General features: G+C 37.1%; 1 protein-coding gene across 1 annotated transcript in view; it reads right to left on the bottom strand.

Moving 5' to 3' along the window:
• The window catches only part of LOC127127339 (uncharacterized), an 83,612-nt gene extending 70,442 nt beyond the window's left edge, over window positions 1-13,170 (bottom strand). The window contains exon 1 of the mRNA XM_051056502.1: window positions 12,692-13,170. The gene's annotated coding sequence lies outside the window, so the exon portion shown is untranslated. The remainder of the gene's footprint in view (window positions 1-12,691) is intronic.
• Between the last annotated feature and the right edge of the window lie 1,930 nt (window positions 13,171-15,100).

The following is a 15,100-nucleotide window of genomic DNA, read 5'->3' as shown; positions in this document are numbered from 1 at the left end:
CAAATCCTTTCCATATGAACTCAGTAAGCTTTTGCATCCATCATTGGGCCTTCCACACGCCTGTACAAGCCCATGCACATCAAAGTTCAAATTGTCGTGCACATGAAAGAATCGTGTGACCTGATACCTTCAGCTATAAATAGAGGTTCCCTCTCATTCATTTGCTAACCTTCTGGAGATCTGAATTTTTGCAGCATTAAAACCATGGCCATACCAAAGGAATTGTTCAGAAATTGTTCTCACTTTCGAGCTTGAAATTCAGCATCATTAGCTGAACTTTAAAGCCTAATTCCTTAACCTTTCACTTCCACTACATCCATATATCAAAGAGGAGCAAGGAACTTGGAGGATTCGTGGCCAGAAGTGCTTCAATTCAGAGGTATACATTCAAACTTTTTGGATCTAGAACTCTTAATTCAATGTAGCATTCTTGTGTTTGTGTGGTTTTCTGAAGTCCTCACACTTGAGGCAAGCCATCGGTGCTTTCAATTCATCATTTCATGAGCTTACAGTTTGAACACCATGATCTTCTCCTTCACATTTCTCTCAATATAGGAAGAGTGAGGAAGATCCAATGGTACAGTGATAATCTCCATCACACGAGCTTCATTTTCATGGCCTTGTTTTCAATTTTCATTAAGTTTTTATTTCCTGCAATTGGTGGCCGGAAGTGGTTGTCTCGCTGGAGAAGATGGTGGTTTCCACCACCATCACCACGTGTTCACCTTCATGGCCTTTGGATCTTGTGTTCAGGATCTAATCGTGTGCATCCATTGTGTTTACTTATTTTAATACATGTTATAGCGCGTTTGACTTGGATGCACCGTGTTCCCTATGATCTGGACCGTCCCTTGAGGCCACGTCAATTAATGAGCTCCATCACGCGGTTGTGGTTTTTTCCATTTATTCCATTTTCTTTGATTTTCCGTTAATTCATTTGATTTTCAAAAATTCATAGAAAATTCATTTGAAGTCATAGAAATATGAGACCAATTCCAAAAAATTTGAAAAATCTAGTTTCATATTATGATTTTTAATTATTTTTGTGACTTCATTTGATATTTTTCATGGATTATTTGATTTGTAATGGTTTTAATTCATTTTAAAATACTTTCTGACTTTTGAAAAATCCAAAAATATTTTTATAGCATCTATGGATCATGATAAGTCAATGAAAAATGGTCTTAACAATTTCTTGATTGTTTAGAGAATATTTGAGATTTTAATTCATATTATGCTATTTTTAATTGTTTTTAATTACTTTCTGATTTCAAAAATTTATGAGAAAATTAGTCAAAGATTGTTTGACTATGTTGAACCTATGAGAATTTAATTGGACTCATTGAAGTTGTTTTGAATTGAATTTGAGGTTTGACCTTATTTGTTTATTTTTTATTTTCATTTTATTTTAATTCAAAAAATACCAAAAAAATACCATTGACTCTTTGACTTGTTATCTTCATTTCTTTTCTGTTTGGTGTTGGTTGATGTTGATTTGATTCATATTTGATCAATTGGATTTTGTTGTGGTCTTATTTTCCCCTCCCTTCATCTTCATCCCTTTCTTTCCATCAATGGCCAATGAGTTAAAGTCTTATGGTTGGTCTTGACAAATGAGAAGTTTAACCTTCTTTGATCCAAACCAAACTCAACTTGATCCATGATCAAGTGAGTTGTTTTGTGTCAAAGATAGGTTGCTTCTTAGTCAAGCAAATAACCTAAAGTCAATACAAGTCCCTTCCCCTTTTGTTTGGCATGGCAAGTTTATGGAGCTTGGCTTACTAGTCATGATCTCTAACTTGTGTTCTTTGCCTATATTTTTATTGACCGACCTCAGATAGGTGTGACTACTACATTAATCCACTTACGATTGCTTAACATAGCGCTACATTGTCTTATGACAAGCTAACATAACTTTACTAACTACTAACTTTAATTTGAGCATTTAATTTCTTGTCATTTATTTTTAATGTCATTTATTTCTTGCTCATTATTCATATTGATTTTCACTTTGCTCACTTGAGCACATATTTTATTTTATGTCATTTTTTCTTTTGCTCATTTGAGCCCATTATTGTATATAGATATATTGTTATCTTGTGTTTGCTTTGTGTTTGTTTTCTCTGAACCAATTGCAAAAGGAGAAAGGACTTAGAATTAGGACTTACCTATGCTTAAAGGAGTTCAAGAGCAACTAGGCCTCATGCCTTTAGAATGCAAAATTTGTTGAAGAGCAACTAGGCCTCATGCCTTTAGAATGCTAAAATTCAAAATTGATCTCAAAGGACTTCTCTAAACTTATTCTTTGTCCATTCCCCTTATTGTGTTGTGAACTTTTTGATGTTTTCTCTTGTGTGATAGGGATCCCATCTTAAAATTGTGAAAGGAGGATCATTGTCATGAGTAGTCAAGTTAAGAGCCAAGCCAAATGGAGATCCTAGGAGCTTGAATTCAAATTGTTTGATTGCTTGTTTGTGTGTTAAGTCCAAAGGAAAGGAGCATCTTAAGTCATCTCTATTTCAAGAAAAGGAACTCCAAGGGTTTATCTTTCCCCTCTTATCTTTGTGTGCTTTAGGACTAGCCCTTCTCTTCTTCTCCCCACTCTAACCAAGCCAAAATCTTTTTCTTCAAACTTTGACTTTGTTTCAAATTAGAAACCTAGGCCTTATGCATTTGAGTTTTCAAAACTCTTTTCATAAATACTCATTGTGAATAAACCTTAATCCAACTTTGACCTCATTTTATAAATAACTTTAACTTGTAAATATAACTCATTCCAAGTTGTTTTGTGGTTCCAATGGCCACTTGTTAAAACCTTTTAAAATACATTAGCCATAGGTTTGAGTTATCATAGTGGTTGATGTAAATCTCACCTCATCCTTAGTGATTGGATTATAAGTCTTCCATGCTTATTATAGTGTTAACCCCTCACTAGCATGTTAAAGCCTTCCTTACATGGTGGATTGTTGGTTTAGGTTAAGTTTTCTCCCTTTGATAACAAAAGACCTTGAGGCTTTTGATCAAATCAATTCACCAATCTTTGAGATTTTTACCCCGAACTACGAGGTTTTGATCCTCCTTTGTGATGGTACGTAGGCAATGGGTTCATCCATTCAAACAACAAAATTTGTAAATATAATCTATTCTCTTCTCATCCCTCCAATCTTTTGCACAAATCTTTTCACAAATACCGACCTATAACACATATTTGCAAAAAGGGTTCCCTTATAGTACTAAGGATGTTTTGGGTGCGTAAAACCTTCCCATTTCATAACCAACCCCCTTACCTAGATCTATGACATTTTTATTAGTTTTTGATTTGAAAAACTTCTTACTTGGCTTTTGTTAGCTTTTTAGCCTTTCCTTTGGACAAATAAAAGTGTGGTGGCGACTAGAATTGTATGTTGACTTTTGGTTTAGTCAATAAACCTAAAAGTAACGAAAACCCCGCTACAAAAAAGTGGCGACTCTGCTGGGGAGACAACTCTCTAGTGGGTTTAGCCTACTTTTTGCTTGTATGTGTTGTATGTTTATATTTATTTGTGACATATTTTTGTGCAAATTTGGGATGAATGTATTATTTGTAATGTATGAATTGCTTGATATATATTGCTTGTATGCTTGGTGGTTTCTTGTGAGATGAGTTTTATACCCGAACTCGAGTGCACTTATGATAGGAGAATGGCATAATCTTATTGACTTTGTGGAGATATTCCTTAACAAGTTAAATTGCAAGTCCATTCACTTGGTGGAGGTCTTATTGGGATCAATAATGTCACATGAGTAGTCGTGGTTAGGCATTACTCTTTCCAATAGAATCCTTAGAACCCAAGGAACTTAGATACCTAGCCCATCTTGGCCTATTTTTGGACGTAGTGCGAAGGTCGTTCAAGTGTAAGACTTGAGGCGATTGTTACGCGATACTACACTCATAAGAGTTCTTCTTGAGAATATTTTTAGAGGACGAGTAGTCGTTTTATCCGATAATATCCTAAAGATGGGATGATGACTATGGGAACCTTTTTTAGAACATGATTGTTAGGTTTAAACTGTAGTACACTCCCATTGGGTGGTTCTTAACCGAGACTCCATGCTCGTGACTTACAACAAACCCTTGATTCGCGGTTGATCCGTTCTCGTATATCCTCAATATCAATGGAACTTTGGTGTTGATAAGGTGTAAACCATAATCCACCAAAATGGATGATTGATATTGAGGATGACTTGAGCCATCCTGTGACCTTTGTATGGTGTGACTTGCTTGATCCTTGAGTGTGTTTGTTGCATCCATGCATTCATGCATTCATTCGCATTCATGTCATCAACAATAAAGATTTTACAAGGAACTTAAGAGGTCTATTTGCAAATTTTCAGACATGGATAAGAAAAGAAGGAATACGAAGAAGTACAGTTTCAGACAACCCGACTTGAAAGAGTTAAGGAGTTTGGCATCTTATGTATTAGAGCCTTTGGAGTTCAAAGCTCGCCATGGGAAGCTTCTGTCTATTCTTTCTACCAAGGTGGATGAGGGTCTGATGAGTGTGTTGGTGCCGTTCTACGATCCTTTGTATCGGTGCTTCACTTTTCCGGATTTCCAGCTTTTGCCTACACTAGAGGAGTATGCCTATCATGTGGGTATACCTATTCTTGACCAGTTGCCGTTCAGTGGTTTGGAGAAGATTCCGTCTTATCAAGAGATTGCTGACATGCTTCATGTGGATGTATCTCACATTGTGGCTAATATGACTACCAAAGGTGGAATTCAAGGTCTCCCATCTGATTTTCTGATTGCCAAAGCTACCTTGTTTGGGAAGGCCATGAGTAAGGAAGCTTTTGAAGCCATATTTGTACTCATCATCTATGGGCTAGTGTTATTTCCCAACATCGACAACTTCGTGGATGTGAACACTATTAGGATTTTCTCTTCTCTTAATCCCGTTCCGACTCTGTTGGGTGACACTTATTTCTCTTTGCATATGAGGAATGCAAAGGGTGGTGGTTTCATTGTATGTTGTCTGCCTCTGTTGTACAAGTGATTTATTTTGCACTTGCCTCAGACGCTTGCCTTCAAGGAGAACAAGGGATCTCTATGGTGGTCCACGAGACTTATGTCTCTCACTAATGATGATATCTCTTGGTATAATCATGTTTATGATGGCGTTCAGATTATTGATTCTTGTGGTGAATTCTCCAATGTACCTCTTCTTGGTACATGTGGTGGAATTAACTACAATCCTGCTTTGGCTCGCCGTCAGCTTGGGTTCCCCTTAAAGGATAAACCTAACAACATTTCGTTGGAAGGCTTATTCTTTCAAGAGGGTAAAGATCCCCAAAACTTGAAGGATAGGATGGTCCGCGCCTGGTCCAAGGTTCATAGGAAAGGGAGGAATGAGCTTGGTCCGAAGAACTGTGTTGCTTTGGAACCTTACACCTCTTGGGTAAGGAAGAGAGCTCTTGAGTACCGCATGCCTTATAAGTATTCGAGACCTACCCCTATCGTTATGGTTGGGCCTTCAACCCTCCCTAATCAAGGAGTAGAGGAGTTGAGAGACGAAGAACGTTCGCATGCTTGGGTTCGTGAGCGTGAGGAGCTTCTTCAGCAGCTTAAGGATAAGGATGCAACGATAGAGTTTCTAGAGCATCAGGTTATTGATGAGCCCGATGATGTGGTTACTTCTCTCCTACCTCACTCATTTAGGTTTTGGAAGAAGAGATATGATCAGCTCGTCAAGGAGAAGGCCGACATGGAATCAGCTTATAAGAGAGAGGTGAAGAGGCTTCGTGCGACTTATCTTCCGATCTCGAAGGCCTTGGATGATTGTTTTTAGGGCTCCATAGGATGTTTATTCTCCTTTTCTCTTGTATTGTATTTGGTTACCAAAATTGTACTACTTCTTTGGTGTAAAAAGTTTCCAAATATTATATTGCTATGAGTATTCCACATATGTCGTTAAAAGTTTAATATTTTCAGAACATTTGCAAAACAAATCATATGCACAAGCATTGCATGCATCATATGCATAAGCAGGTTTTAGTTCCGAGCTCTAATACAGTGGTCTAACTCTTTTCTCTTCATTTATTTTGAAGACAAGCTGACGCATCGGTACAACACCCGAGAAAATCATCAGAAGATCATGGAACACCTCGAGCAAGAGAATAGAGATCTGAAGGAAGAGATTTCCAGGTTGACTGCCATGATGGAGTCAGTCCTTGTTGCACAAAGTCAAGCTTCTCCAACTCCTGCAACTCCTCCCGCGAGGATTGTCGTCTCCGAAGTGGTTACCTCAACAGTGCCTGCTGCCACAGCCCACTTCGCTCCTAGTATGCTAGCTGGTTTCCCTTAGGGAATTCCATCTAACTTTGTACCAGAGGGTTTCGCTCCCACTCTTGCTTCTATGCCGGCATCTAGCCCGGTCCTGTCTGTACCACCATCTGTAGCGCATACCTTACCGCGTGTGGAAGACACCATTTATCATTCCGAGCCATCTAAGGGCCCGAACGTATATGAGAAAATGGATGAGATGAAAGATCAATTTCTTGAGTTGCGCAAGGAGTTGAAAACTTTGAGAGGTAAGGACCTTTTTAGGAAGAGTGCTGCTGAGTTGTGCTTGGTGCCCAACGTAAAGATCCCGGTTAAATTCAAAGTGCCTGAATTTGAGAAGTACAAGGGAAACACATGCCCACTCAGCCATCTTGTGATGTATGCTCGCAAAATGTCGACCCAAACAGACAATGATCAACTGCTGATCCACTACTTTCAGGACAGCCTGACAGGTGCTGCGCTCCGTTGGTATATGGGGCTGGAGAGTGCAAGCATCCGCACTTTCAACGATCTAGGCGAGACCTTTGTGAAACAGTATAAATATAATGTGGACATGGCTCCAGACAGAGATTAGCTAAGGGCAATTTCCCAAAAGGACAAGGAAACCTTCAAGGAATATGCCCAAAGGTGGCGAGAATTGGCAGCTCAGATAATGCCACCCTTGGAGGAGAAGGAGATGACAAAGATCTTTCTGAAGACTTTGAGCTCTTTCTATTATGAGCGCATGATTGCTAGTGCTCCCTTGGAATTTACTGAAATGGTAAATATAGGGATGAGGCTAGAAGAGGGAGTCCGCGAAGGACGTCTGTCTCGTGATGATGGCAATTCGGGAAAGAAATATGGGGGATTTGCCAGGAAGAAAGAAGGGGAGACTCATGTTGTTTCTTCCCATGTCAAGAGAAGACCCTCTGTGAGGAGGAAAGAGATCCGACCGACTGTCAACCAACACCAGGTGGCTCATATAGCACCTGCTTTTAGAAAAGTTCAACAACAACCACAACAACAACATTGTCAACAACAACGGGCTTACCAACCTTGCAACAATAACAACACCAGCACCAGCAACTATGAGAGGAAGAGGGTGACTTTTGACCCGATTCCTATGACGTATGCTGAACTTTATCCTTCCTTAATTGATAGGAAGCTGATAACTCCTCGTGATCCTCCTGCTATGCTAGCCAATCCCCAATGGTGGTACAAGCCCGAACTTCACTGTGTGTGTCATTCCGGTGCACCCAGACATGACGTGGAGAATTGTTTTCCTTTGAAGACCAAGGTGCAAGATCTTGTGAGGAGTGGGATACTGTTCTTTGAGGACGTAGGCCCAAATGTGAAGAAGAACCCATTTCCCGGGCCTGGGAAGGAAGCCGTCAATATGGTTCAGGGGTGCCCTGGCAAGTATAAAGTCCTTTATGTGAGTGACATAAGGAAATCCTTGGTAGAGATGCATAAGCTGTTGTTTGAACACAGTCATTATGATCATGATCATGATAGGTGCCAGGTGTGCATTGTCAATGAAAGAGGATGCCGTCAAGTAAGGAAGGACATCCAAGAGATGCTAGACCAGGGGATGATTGAGATACTTCAGAATCATAATGAGGATGAAGTTGATGTTATCACTCCAGTATTCAAAATTCCAGATCCTGTTGTCATTAAGTATGATGGCAGCAAAAAGAAAGTGTCGCCAACTCTTGTGATCAAGCCAGCGGGTCCTATCCCGTACGTGTCAGATAGAGCGGTCCCATACCGTTATAATGTTGTTATGCTAGAAGATAGGAAGGAGGTATTCTTGCCCTCAACCTCTGTCGTGAGCATTTCCGATGTTAGTGGTGTGACCCGTAGTGGTCGTGTTTTCTTGGCTCAATCGAAATCCCGTGAAGACGTTGCGAAGAAGGATGTTGTCAGTCCTGCTGGTCCTGTGGGGACTTCTTCTTCAAATCAGTCTGTTCATGTTATGAAGGGTGTTGACCCTGTTGTTGTTAAATCAAATAAAGCTCTTATCCTGGTTGGCCAGTCTGGCATGTTAAAAGAGGATGGTGATGAGATGCTGAGGCTCATCAAGAGGAGTGAGTATAATGTTATGGATCAGTTGCTTCAAACTCCATCAAAGATATCTGTCCTATCTTTGTTGATGAATTCAAAGCCATACCGTGAAGCGTTGCAGAGGGTGTTAGACGTAGCATACGTGGATCACGATGTCACAATTGAGCAGTTTGATAGCATTGTTGCAAATATAACTGTCTGCAACAATTTGAGCTTTTGTGATGATGATCTTCCCGAGGAGGGAAAAGACCACAATTTGGCTTTACATATCTTCATGAATTGTAAAGACGATACTCTGTCCAATGTGTTGGTGGACACAGGGTCATCACTTAATGTATTGCCAAAGTCCACTCTTGCCAAACTTTCATATCAAGGGCCTCCCATGAGGCAAAGTGGAGTGGTAGTAAAAGCTTTTGATGGATCGCGTAAAACTGTGATTGGTGAATTAGACCTCCCAATCAAGATTGGACCTAGTGATTTCCATACCACTTTCCAGGTTATGGATATACATCCGTCATATAGCTGTTTGCTTGGTAGACCATGGATTCACGAGGCAGACGCCGTGACATCCACCCTGCACCAAAAGTTGAAGTTTGTTAAGAACAAAAATTTGGTGGTGATAGGGGGAGAGAGGGCTCTCTTGGTCAGCCATTTATCTTCCTTTTCCTACATTGATGATGAGGATGAGGTTGGAACTCCGTTCCAAGCCTTATCTATTGCTGAGCCTTCTAGGAAAGGACTTTCTTCATTTGTCTCCTACAATGACGCAAAGTTGGCCATCGAGCATGGTCCAACTGATGGTTTGGGGAAAATGATAAAGATGGAAGATAATAAGTCACAGACTGGTATAGGGTATTCTTATGGTGTTTCCAATGATCTTGGGTTGTTCCAGAGTGGAGGTTTCATCCACACCGTCGAAGATCGGGAAGCTGCTGCCATCATTGAAGAAGATGAAGAGGAAGACCTTGGCAACTTTGTCATACCTGGAGGGATCTGCAATAATTGGGTCGCTCATGATGTTCCAACAGATATCCATAAGTCAACGTAATGTGTTCATTTTATTTAAAAACCCTTCTCCCATGCCAAAAGGAGAAGTGAAGACATTGTTGGCATAATTTGATTAATACAATGATATGCATTCAATAATCGCATGTTAAATGTTTGTTTTCCAAATTATTTTTCCTTTTTGCTTTTTGCATGAAATTGGTGATCACAATTGTAGCGGGGTTTTCGTTACCTTTAGGTTTATTGGCTAAACCAAAAGTCAACATACAATTCGAGTCTCCACCGCACTTTTATTTGTCCAAAGGAAAGGCTAAAAAGCGAACAAAATCCAAGGTAAGAAGTTTTATCAAATCAAAAACTAATAAAAATGTCAGAGATCTAGGTAAGGGGGTTGGTTATGAAATGGGAAGGTTTTACGCACCCAAAACATCCTTAGTACTCTAAGGGAACCCTTTTTGCAAATATGTGTTGTAGGTTGGTATTTGTGAAAATATGTGCAAAAGATAGGATTAAAACCTCGTAGTTCGGGGTAAATATCTCAAAGATTGGTGAATTGATTTGATCAAAAACCTTAAGGTCTTTTGTTATCAAAGGGAGAAAACTCAACCTAAACCAACAATCCACCATGTGAGGAAGGCTTCAACATGCTAGTGAGGGGTTAACCCTATAATAAGAATGGAAGACTTATAATCCAATCACTAAGGATGAGGTGAGATTTACATCAACCACTATGATAACTCAAACTTATGGCTAATGTTTTATGAAAAGGTTTTAACAAAGGTGGTGTCGCGGCGCGAAAAATACCCAAGCATAAGGAACGCTCGAAATATAAACAAAACAGAGTCGCCACCGAACTTTATTTATTCCCAAAGAGGGAAAGGGGAAATATCGATAAAACCCACAAAAATAAAAAAAAGAAATGGTCGTCGCAACCAAATCGGGTTCGGGAGTCGGTTATGCAAGGGGAAGGTATTAGCACCCCTCACATCCATCGTACTCGATGGGACCCATTTAGTTAGTTTCGTGTTAGAGTGTTAGCGTGATATCGTTTGCGATCTTCTACTTATCGGGTGAGGAAAGAGAAAGAAAGAAAGGAAAGACTTAGGGTTTTTAATATTAATGTGCCTGACAAGATTTCGCAATCCTGCTCCTACGTATCTCCAGGTGCTATGAAGAACTCAAGGCATACGTAGTTCTACCCAAAGAGAACTACTGGGTGGATTGCTTTTAAAGAGAGTGATGCTTGGATCATATTTGAGCGATTAAACCTTTACTTGCTGCTCGCTCTTGGAGGCTGAAGTCTTTGTTTGTTTCGCATCAAAACGGATGTTGCATACTCTTTTCTAAAAATGTTTTCGGGGTTGCACGAGGGCGGAAAATAAGTTTGATGAGTTTGAGTTGATTTTAAGCGGAGACAGGCATCCAAGCAGGGAGCTCTACTGCAGTACTCGAATGCCCGAAAAGGAAGAGGCCTAAGCCCAATCACTCTCTTTTCATCCAAAAGTTTGTTATGAAAATGTGGTAAATTAGGTCAAAATTCATTAACGGAAGACGATTAATCAGACATAGAGCTCTACAGCAGTGTCCAAATAATCGGGAAAGAGAAGGTCGATACCCAATCAATCTTTTTCTTCTATAAGAGAAATGACCTAATTCTAGTAATTATTGTATTTTAATATGGAAGACGAATGTTTGAACATTGAGCTCTACAGCAGTATCCTAACATCCAAAACAAAGAAAGTCTAAACTTAATCAGTTTCTTCCATTTTTATTGTGAAAAGCTTTTGAGAATAGGGGGACAACTTGACATTGGATCAAGTGTCAGAAGTTGACTTATGAAAATAATTTGGATGTGGCGGGGGCAGTGCTTGGCTTTACAATCAATTTGGATTTGATTTGGGAAAAAAAACTCGACCTTGGATCAAGTGTTTGTTTTTGTTCTTTTCTAAAAGGGTTGATTTTAATCTTCTGTTAACAATCAAATAGTACAGTAAGGTAAATGAAAATGGTAGATTTATTACACATGTTTAGGAATGGGGGTACAGTTTGTCGAATGGGGATACAATACGATAGTTAAATGATATAAGTTTTGAAAGACAGTTGAAAAAAATAAAAGAATCTCGTTGTAAGAAGGCCCAAGAGAAAGCCAAGGGACTCGAAGTAAAACTCGAAAATTAAACTACATAATTTACGTAATGTTAAGCAATCGTAAAGTGATTCATGTAGGAATCACCCTATCTGAGGCCGGTCAACAAGACTATATGCGTCTAAATAATTTCTGAAGTTAAATTGAAATTTTAACTTCAAAATTGCAACGCATCTATGAGAAATAACCCAACGGAGCAAAAATAAATCAAATTTTCTTTTTAACAATTAAAAATAAAAATAAATAATCAATAATCAATAAATAAATATAAAAATAATAATAAACAAATAATAATTATAATAGTAAATAATAATGATAAATAATAAAAATAAATATTAATAACAATACTTATTATTATCAATAATCAAAAACTAATAATAATAATAATTAAAATGTTCATAATAAATCAACAAAACATAAATAAAAAGATAAAAATAAATAAATAAAAATAAAAACAAATAGTAATTAAAAAAATAATTAACAAGAATAATAAATAATAATAATAATATGTAGTAACCATAATATAATGAATAATAATATGCAATAACCAATAAATTGTAATTCTTAATGATGATGATAACAATGAAGGTAACAGTACGTAATGATAAGTAATGTTAGTGATAGTTCATAAATAATTACAGTAATAATACTACTAATAATAACAATATTAATAATACATAATAATAGTAATACAAATAATAATAATAATAATAATAATAATAATAATAATAATAATAATAATAATAATAATAATAATAATAATAATAATAATAAATAAATAAAAGAAGAGAACACAAACTTACTAGCAGTGGAAGTTACTAGTTTGGAGATTTATTTGGAAAAGAAAAAAACAACTTTGACCCCCCACACATGCGTTGACATGTGGCAGGAGGATGTGAAAAAATATTTAGAAAAAACAAAATAGTGGCATCTCCTTTCATGAAAAAATAACAGTAACAAAGGTAAAAACCTCTCCACCCCTTCCGATCAAATATCGATGGAAAACACCACAAGGGTGGTCGACCGACCGGTGGCGGTGCGGTGGCGCCCCCACTCTCCCGATCTGTCCTCTTTCGTTCGTTAACCTCTCTCTTTCTCTACCAAGTAAGCAAACTTCTCTATAAACACAAACAAACTTCTAACCATAACTCACACATACACAAAAAGAAACAAACCTCTTGAAATGAAACAAAAAAAGCTTCCAACTTATAGAAATATGATGATGAGTTTAAGGTTGTTGTGGTAAGTTTGATGTTGTGGTTGTAGATGTTGTTGTTGTTATGGTGTAGTGAGATGAAATGAGTTAGGTGAGGTTGATGATGGTAGTTGTAAGAAGTTGTGGTGTTTGAAGAAAAAATGTGTGTTTGTGGAGAGTGAAGAGTTTTATATAGTTAAAGTAGTGATGATGGTGATGAAGATGGTTATGGTTTTTTTTTAGTTGGTTTAAATGAAGTTGTTGTTGTAGTTTTAACAGAGAGAATATGTGTTAGTAAGAAAATGAGTGAGGTTGTAGATGTTCATGAAAGAAAGAAAGGTTGGGCGGTTTGATGATGTAGAGAGAGAGAGTAGATATTTTATGTTTAGATATTTTTTTGTGGTGTATGTTGTGAAGGATGTAGCAGTAAAAAAGGAGAAGAAAAGAAAGAGAGAGAGAGAGAGAGAGAGAGAGAGAGAGAGAAGAGAAAAAGAGAAAGAGAGGAAGAAAATAAACCAATGGAAAAAGGGGACACGTGAATAGAAGAGGGAAAGAAGAAAATATCTCCAATCAAAGCCAAGTGTCCTTTATACATTGGTCCAAAAATAAATAAATTTTAATTCAAAAACAAAATTTATATGGATTGGTTGATAAAAATATATTATCCATTTTCTAATTTTACTAATTAAAATAAAATACCCAAACATAAATTAAAATTTGAATCGAGAACATAGATAATTCTAAATAAATCTCTCAATTTTTATGGCAATGGAACAAAAATAATCAGTCAAAAATTGAATAAAAATTGGGCGTAAAAATTTTCAAATAAATAAATAAATCAAATGCATTAAAATGATAAATGCGAAATAAAATTTTCAGAAACATACAGGTTTCGATCTGATTTTGAAATAAAAATTGATCGGTTAAAAGGATCAGACTGATTAAAATGCGTCCAAAAAAAGTAGTCGAAAAAATAAAACGAGCACATCACGTTAAACTACGTGAACCGTAGATTAAGAAAACTGACATCTTCAAGCTCAAATTTTGAATTTTTTTCGCCCTCTAATCCAACATACAGTTGAGAAACGATTCGATCGGTCTGCTTGTATATCCGAAAAAATTATTCCGAATGATATTCTAAATATTATACGGAAACAAAGCATGTTATGACAAGTATAAAATGCAAACGTCTTGTAAATGAAATGAATTGCTGACTGGATAAATGTGAACAGACAATCAGACATAAATGAATCGCTCCTGGATCATTTGCTCTTGATTCTTAAACACAAACAAAACTCTACAAAGATCCAGATGACGATAATACTCTTGATTGTCACCCTCTGGTCCTCTGAAATCATGATGAAATGGAAACAAATGATGCACTAAGATTGAGAAATCAAATCTTTCGACTTCTTAATCAATAGATGACTGAATGAATGTCATCAAGACCAGATGAAATGCCAGAACTCCGGACCTTTTACCTGAACCCTGACGAATGCTTTAAATTGATAAAATACACGACAAAACGAATTGATTTATGCTATGCTGATGCAAATGAAAAACTCAGGGTAAAATTTAGGGTATGACAGCTGCCCCTATTTAAACATCTTTAACTAGAGGATATGAAGAACTCTTCTTCAAATCATCATGGTGAAAGATAGTTTAAATACTAAACAGACCCAAATTTTGCCCTCTTATGTAGAAGAATGATATGCTTATGGTTATGACCGAATGCACTTGGATTTAAGAAATACTCTTGATTTCTTAATCAGCTGACGGTAATGCAAATGAATGTATTGAGATTTAAGAAATACTCTTGATTTCCAAATCGTTTGGTGGTATGCATGTAAATGAAGGTTAAGAAGTCCTCTTAACTCCTTAAAAATGAATGCGAATGAATTGAGAAATACTCTCAATTTCTTAATTGTATGAATGACAAATAATATGGGTGCTAAGAAGTACTCTTGACTCCCAGAGATGAAAGAATTAAGAAATAATCTTGATTTCTTAATCATCATATGGATGAATGAAAATTCAGATGAATTGAGAAATACTCTTGATTTCTTAATCATCGGAATGATAAATGATATGAGAAATGCTCTTGATTTCTCAGATGCTATGCAGGTTAAAAAGTACTCTTGACTTCTTAAATATGAAATGATATGAGTTAAGAAATACTCTTGATTTCCTAATTACCGTGCGATATGCATGTAAATGAAGGTTAAGAAGTACTCTTGACTCCTTAAAAATGAATGCGAATGAATTGAGAAATACTCTCAATTTCTTAACTGTATGAATGACAAATAATATGGATGCTAAGAAGTACTCTTGACTCCTCAGAGATGAAAGAATTAAGAAATAATCTTGATTTCTTAATCATCATATGGAT

The sequence above is a fragment of the Lathyrus oleraceus genome, chromosome 1 (assembly GCF_024323335.1).
Source record: "Lathyrus oleraceus cultivar Zhongwan6 chromosome 1, CAAS_Psat_ZW6_1.0, whole genome shotgun sequence".
NCBI lineage: Eukaryota > Viridiplantae > Streptophyta > Magnoliopsida > Fabales > Fabaceae > Lathyrus > Lathyrus oleraceus.
The sequence above is the reverse complement of the archived record's forward strand: the minus strand, read 5'-3'. Positions and strand labels throughout refer to the sequence as shown.